Source organism: Poeciliopsis prolifica, unplaced genomic scaffold (assembly GCF_027474105.1).
Source record: "Poeciliopsis prolifica strain line A6 unplaced genomic scaffold, Auburn_PproV2 SCAFFOLD069, whole genome shotgun sequence".
Classification (NCBI taxonomy): domain Eukaryota; kingdom Metazoa; phylum Chordata; class Actinopteri; order Cyprinodontiformes; family Poeciliidae; genus Poeciliopsis; species Poeciliopsis prolifica.
This window is the reverse complement of record NW_026562444.1, coordinates 187,501-195,000: the sequence shown is the minus strand read 5'-3', so window position 1 is coordinate 195,000 and position 7,500 is coordinate 187,501. Positions and strand designations below refer to the sequence as shown.

At 36.0% G+C, this 7,500-nt stretch overlaps 1 protein-coding gene and 1 pseudogene across 1 annotated transcript in view; one reads left to right on the top strand and one right to left on the bottom strand.

Annotated features, from left to right (window-relative positions):
• LOC129351758 (serum amyloid A-5 protein-like) overlaps positions 1 to 35 on the top strand; it is a 1,953-nt gene extending 1,918 nt beyond the window's left edge. Inside the window, exon 4 of the mRNA XM_055020667.1 lies at positions 1 to 35. This exon is cut by the window's left edge and continues 254 nt beyond it. The gene's annotated coding sequence lies outside the window, so the exon portion shown is untranslated.
• Positions 1 to 6,566, bottom strand: part of LOC129351771 (reticulophagy regulator 1-like) — a 17,146-nt pseudogene extending 10,580 nt beyond the window's left edge.
• Positions 6,567 to 7,500: the final 934 nt, after the last annotated feature.

Here is a 7,500-nt window from a genome sequence, read left to right as displayed (position 1 = left end):
TTTGGTAAAATTTTTGCCATTTTAAAAAAACTTAATAACCTTATTTCTATATTGAGATAAATATTTTCCAAATAAGGTCTATTTCTTATAACTAATCGTGGTTCTCTTTAAAATAAGATCCTAATGTTTTAAGGGCAGTTTGATATTTTACTCTTGCTTTAAATAAACTATTACTTCACAATGGACCAAGATTTCTGAAAGACTCTCTACCGCCCCCTACCTGTCACAGTTTTCACTCCTGCTGTCATGTTAGGTCTTTGTGTCGTTTTCTGCTATGAGAACTGATTTGTTTTCTGTTTTCACTTGGAGTTTTTTTAATCTTCTGTTGTGTTCATTCACCTGCTGCTGCAGCTGCTGCAGCCTCTGCTTTTGCTTTACTAATTCTTAAATAAATACATTCAAAACAGCAGCATCTTTCCTGTATTTTTTCAAAAAATGAGGAATTTTAGCTAAACCTATGAACATAAATTTTTAAAGTATGAAATGTTATAAATATTTCATGGGCTGTATAACGATTCTTACAGCTTTTCTCTGAAGCAGGAAGTCGAGTTTGTCTTGGTTTTTAGCAGTTTCTATAGATCACTGCATGAAATTTAATGTATGGGAATATCGCCCAACAGTATAACATTTCTTTTAGAAAATATTCTATTTAATATTGATATTGTTGACATAAAATTTTAGTTTTAATCGGCCAATATGTGCCTGAACATGAGCTGAGGAGGAAATAAAGATCTAAAGAAATCCCACACAAAGAAAACTGAACACAAAGGAATGAGCTGAAAAACAAAAACCATGGGCGGTTCTAGACAGGGACCATCAGGGGCCACGGCCCCTAAAGAACAGGTCCGGGCCCCTGCTGTGTCCCCTGCACTTAAGAACAATTAAATCAATTTCTTATGGTTTGCGTTGGCACAGAACTTGGACTAAATTTGTGTTTTATCCAGTTTTACTTTAACAGTGAATTAAATCAAAGTATTACCGCATTATAATCAAATCACAGTTTTATCTGCTAGTTCAGAATCTGCAACAATAGGTTTGCATATTAAACATTAAAATATTCACCTGTTTGTTTAATAAGTGTTGCATGTCGAAGGCTGGGCAGCATTATTAGCATCAATGCAGCCAAATAAGGTCAATTTCCCCAGCAGGTTTTTGCTTTTCCACACACATGTAAAGGTACGTAGACAGAGAGATGGCTCCGGTCCTGCAGCTGTCAGCTTGCATTTCGGGTCAGCAGCTAATCTCCTGAACTTGCTGTAAGCCTCCAGTAGAGTTACCCACAATGCAACAGGGAGCGACAGCAGCAGGTGGCGGCGGCACAATCCCATCCTGCTGGCCAAATGTCACACTGACATAGAGACGGCACTACGATGGGTGGCGCTCGTTCAGATGGGCTCCCCGTGACAGAGCCGTCTCCATGTCAACCTGATCAACTTCAGTCTTTGTAAAGCAGCATCCATGTTGTTTTTATCGCCTGACAAGAACAACCCGGATCATCCTTGACCCAAACCTGTTACACAACGCTGATGCGTTGCATCCAGGCTGGCGCCCTCTAATCCCTGGCACCTCTGCTGAATCCCAGCCAGCAGCCAGCAGCCAGCAGCCAGCAGCCAGCAGCCAGCAGCCAGCAGCCAGCTGTGGAGCCGACAAGCAAAACACCGGACGCCGATCCACCGGAGAGCAGCCTCGGACCCTCAGCAACAGTCACAGTGCTGAACAACAAGCCAATAACAATACGACCCCCAGGAGGTACATGAGTCTGGACATCAACAGAAGAAAACCTCTGATAGAATCTTCAATAATTTCACAATCTGGGGACGAAGGCAGAGGAAAAGCTTTAACCTGTCAGACATTTTCTCACACAAACCAAAGCTTGCTTTCTTCATAAACAAGAACTCAGGTTATTTTCTGCAAGTCTGATGTAAAAACAGAAATAAAAGTATATTAAATCCTCTCTAGATTTTTACCTCAAAATGCTCTGGAGTAACAAGTGAGCTGTTAATAATAGTAATCATAAGCTGAGTAGAACAGAAGAAATTAATAAAAATGTGATCAATTCAACACTTAACAGTCATTTTTACTCAGTTTATTACTCAGATTTTTCATGTTTTGATTTATGTCTCATTAGACAATCATTAAGTCTTTAACTGCACAAACTCTAAAGTCGCTGAATTTTAACATAGAAGCTGAAACCAACAGTGTTACATTTTTTCATAAAAACTCTGCAGGAAGTTTAAAAACATTAAATCAATGAAATCAAATCCAAATCAATCAAATTTGCAGCCAGCATCATTGAGCTAATTAAACATTTATTTAGCCTGCATCACATGCAGGACCAGACTTCCTCTAGGTTAAGTAAATAAACTGGTTACGTTTTGATCATATTAACTCTTATTTATTGATCTATTAGATTTCAGAAAGATCTAATAAAAGCACAAACTGATGCCAGATCTGAAGCTTCTATAAAACTAAACCTGCTGTAGATTGTGAAACTGCTCTGACCTTCAGTACAAACAGTTTGTGAGAAAATAATATTGGATTTTTAAAATGGTACAGAACGAAGCTGAAGGCTCTGGGGGATTCAAACTCTTTGAAACCAGCTTTTCAACATTTATCCATTCAGCCTCTACCTGCTTGTCCTCACAGGGGGAACTGGAAGCCATTGGAAGAGGTCAGAGGTCACTGACCCCTCACAGGGGAACAGAGACACACAACCAAACTCCACACAGAAAGGCAAAGGCCAGGATTTGAACTCAAAGGTTTTTTTCTGCAAGGCAATAGAGCAACGCTGCAAAACACAGAATCTTACCAACTATATTTAGTTAGTTTCTAAGTAGACTTCAAATAAAATAAAACTAAGAAATAAGTTTTTAACTTTTTAGAGTTTGTTTTAATCAAAATGAATTCATATCAATGTGAAACAGAACTAGTTCCCTATGGGAGACATTTCTCCCATGTGAAAAAGTCTGGCAGTTGAATCCATGCACTCTAATATTTACACTAGAAACAAAACAAAAATGCTTCATTTTGTGTTTTTGCAGGTCACCATGCAGCCCTAACTTTTATCTTTAGAAATATATTCTGTTCTGTAATTTAAAATCACAATGAAACTTTTCTGTCCTGCTCAATATTTGGATGTAAATGTGTGAACTTTTCAAGTTATGAACACAATGTAATGAAAGAGCAGTAAACTCAGCAGCAGAAACAGGGACAGAATGAAACTCTGAAGAGGATCGACTGAAGAGTTGCTAAAAACCAGCAGGATTCTCTAATGAATCCTGCTGAAGAAACTTGAAAACGTTGATTCCTCCTGATTCTATCCAAAAACATCTTTATCTTCTGCCTTTCATAGCTTTTATTGGTCAATCTGGACAGTTCAATGCGGGGCTGCTGTGATGATACACATTAGCTTGGTGGCTACTGATTAGTGCGGAGTATCTGCCTCAGCTGCTGAAACAAAGCAGGTCAGGCTGGCCTTCCTTCAAACTGCAAAAGCTTTGCATGATGGAGTTTTTACCTCCTCCAGGTTATTATATTCACACATGGAAACAACAAAACGAGTTTGCTTTCTGCACTCTGTGTCCTGATCCAGCTGAAGGAAACTAACTCAATTCTCCCTGCAGTCGAGTTTCTGTCCGTCCAGCAGTTACACGTCTTCCATCTACCGGATCACGTAATTCCAATTTGGAGTCACATTCATCCAGTTAGACCTTCCTTCATGTGATGTCAACATGATCAGCTTTATGTTTCAATCAAGGTGTTTGGATCTGTTTCACTGAAGAACCAGGCATTGACCTTCAGTATGCATTTATATTTAATACGAGTATTTTAGTGACACATTTGGGTTTTTTCTGAGCCAATCAAAATGTACAAAAGTCTGACTGTATTTTTGACTCTTCCTGCTCTTTGTCCGGAGGTTGAATCCTGTCTTACCTGCTGGTCAAGCTGCGCCACACATGAGCTCCTGTGGGAGGAAAAATCAGAATTTACATTCAGCTCTGAACCCAAATGGCACTTTACAATCTAACTACCTACAATACATCAATGTTGTTTTTCATCAGTGACACCTAAAGGAAAAATGACCAAAAACAATAAAAGTAACATGATGAGAAAATCAACCTAAAACACATTTAACCAGGTAATCTGTTAAGAAGCTACAGACTTTTAGCTCTTATATCTGAACTAAATGCAGAAGTCATTTTTTCCTCTGCTAAGACGAGAGCATTAGACTCCACAGGTTTCAGTGCCTCACTGTTACTCATCAGGATAAAATGAGGAAACTTTGGATGAAATCATCAAACAGTGGAGGATCCTGTGTTTGGACCTGACTGGAGATGAAACATCTAACCAGAGAAAATGAGTTCAGAATGATTCATTTAAACTTTTATCACCTTTAAAAACAAACTGAGACATAATCCCGTCCAAAACCGGCCCAATTACTGGACCAAGTAATATAAATGTCTGAAACTGAATTATTTCCTAGAATAAATTGACACAGAATATGAATAATGTCAGCATGGAAAACTTGTTTTGAGACATTAAAATTAATAAATATTTTTAGAATATTAAGTACATAGTTGACATACACTAATAATTAAATTAATTTTTTTAAATAAGAAAATGAACATTTTATTTTCTAAAATACAGCTGCAGCAAAAGATGCTCAACAGGAGATTTATCTTCCTGAATTTGAACCAGGCAGAGCTGAAGATTTAGAACAGATTTACAGACCAGGAAACTCTGAAAAAGTCTTAAATTAAAAACATTGTGTTCAGTTTTGGCTTAATTTATGTATGATTTTTCTGAAACACCTTTTTAATCTTTTTAATCTTTTTTCTGAAACAACCTTTTTGAGTCTTTTAATGTCTCAAAAGATAGAACAATAATGAAGTGTAAGTGTGCAGGCAATCGACGGAAGAAATAAACCTTTGGTTCTGGTCCAAACAGCATCTCTGGCGGTTATCGTGACGACCAACAGAACCAACAGGATGGAAATAAGGCTGTAGATCCGAAAAGAGCTGAAGGCAACAAACCTGCAGAGACACAAAGCAAAGTTTCAGCTCAAACGAGACAATCAAGTTTAATAAAGAGTCACAATAAACTCATTTAAGTGTTTTTATTGTTCAAAAAGGAGCAAAAAGAAGCGATAATGCTAATATTCTGTAGAATATTTATACCTGTACAATATTTTTTCAGTCAAATAACAGTTACTTTTGTAACACTATTTAATCTGGTATAGTACTTTATAGTTTCTATGTCTGATCAATTAACAGTAAACTAAATTATATTTTTTCTACTTGTGCAAAATTTATGTTCTTTTTAAGCAAATGTAAAGACATTTGGAAACAACCAATAACCACATTCAGTTTTCTCTAATAAATACAATTTTACAGATTGTGGAAAAGAAAATATGTCAGTTAGATTAGGACTGAAATTATTGATCTGATTAATCAATTATTTAAGTAATTATCAGCTAATTTAGAAATTAATTAATCATTAACTGGAGTGTACAGAATTTAAATATGTTATTTTCTGAAAGAATAAAACAGTAAGTGATCGAAAGTTGTAAGAAAGAAAACCTACATTTTGCATTTAAGATGAAAATTCTTTGTTCTTAAATAACTTATACTCAGAAAGTAGCATAGTCTTAGTTTGACCTGCAGGTTCAAATTCTGGAAAAAAACAAAACTCCTGTCAGATACCTTTTGCATCCAATTACTAAAAAATGAATCACCAGACTTAAACCGTAATGACCAGCTGCAGATGCATCGTTTGTTAGAAATAATTAACTGTTCACTGAAGAAATGCTGTTAGTGAATTTTGAATTTTAGGAAATTAATTGTTTAATTTCTTATTTCAAAAAGAGATTGAATGATTAGATTTTATTTATAAATGTTATATATTTGTAATATTGTATAAAAGTAAGCTTAAGTAAATGAAATGGGAAATGTCAGCATATTTGATCAGATTGAAGTCTTGATTTTCAGAATAATCAATGAGTAAAGTAATAATAATATGAAATGTTTGATCCTCGCTCTCACTTAGAGCTGAACTAATTAAACTACATTTCCCAATAGGAAAACACTTTTTTAAAGTTTTATTAAGTATTTATTACAACCAGACATCATGATAGCGCAAAAAACTTTAAAATTAATTAATTTATTAAAATATCAACGTTTGAACTCCTTTAAAATATTACAGAATACTATACTTTATTTAAATTAGACTGGGGATTATTTACTCTGAATAAAAACTGTTCAAACCAAGTTTATAATAAATATAAAGATCAGGTTTATATTTTAAATTTGGTCTAAAGTCGTGCTGTTGTTTGTCTCGGATCTCCCTGCGTCACGATGCCTACCACATCACCGCGTTGGCTGCAGCAAACAGGGCTGACGTCCTGACCGGATGCTGCCTCCAGCTGACCAGCCCGCCGACACGCCGCCCTGCCCGCACGGAGGTCCTGTCCTGCCCGCGGGGCTCCGGGTGAGGAGGCCCCGGGGGGCCCACCGGCCGGGGGCCGCTTCCTGTCCGCCAGCGGCGCCTGCTTCCCGGCTGCCCAACATTTCTTAACGGCTCTCTGCCGCTGCGCTCCACCTAGTGGAGCATGGCGTCAATTCCCTGTGTTAACTACGGCCACTTCCGGATTGGGGTTTCAAAATAAAATTCTGTATTTGCGTTTAAACAAAACAGAAATTCAAAAATACTTTATTTTTTTATTAAATAAAGTGGGAAATAACTAGAGACGGAACTTTATGTCATCTAAATAATCGAATCTAAATGTGAATTTTTTTATTTTATTATTAATCTGAATAAAGTAAATCTTGTTTTGAAGAACAACGACAACAATCTGAGTTGGTCACATAAAATAATGACCAACAGAAATAAAATGTCATTCTGAAACATAGACATAATAATAATAATAAATAATATAATATAATAATAATAATAATAATAATAATAATAACAACAACAACAATATGATAGAACCTGCTACTTTTCTGGCATTTCTCACATTGTTGATTAATTTGGGACAAAACTCTGTATCTCATAGTCTCACAAAATACATTACAGTAATTTTCCAAATTACAGAATGAAAGGAACATCCAGAATTGAATTCGCCTATTCGATGTATTTTTATTCATTTTTAAACGATTCATTTATTTTATTGTGAAAGGAACTTTGCTACACTTCCCACCTGAGTACGTTTAATTCCCGCCAGCTTGCAGTTTCTCTTTCAGCTGATTCTCTGGCTGTGTGTCAGATCAATGACGTCAGGTTTTGTTGTTTATCGTCTTATTTATTAGAGTGCAACGTCATCATTATGTTTCATACACACGTATTTCCATCCGTCATGGTGTGAAATAAAGTAACTACATATTAAATGTTGGTAATATTATCATTACAGAAGCATCAATGAGGAAGTTTAGAAAAACAACAAGAACAACAAAAAGACAATCTAACTTTCACTAAATATAAAAATACTTTTTGCAGTGAAAG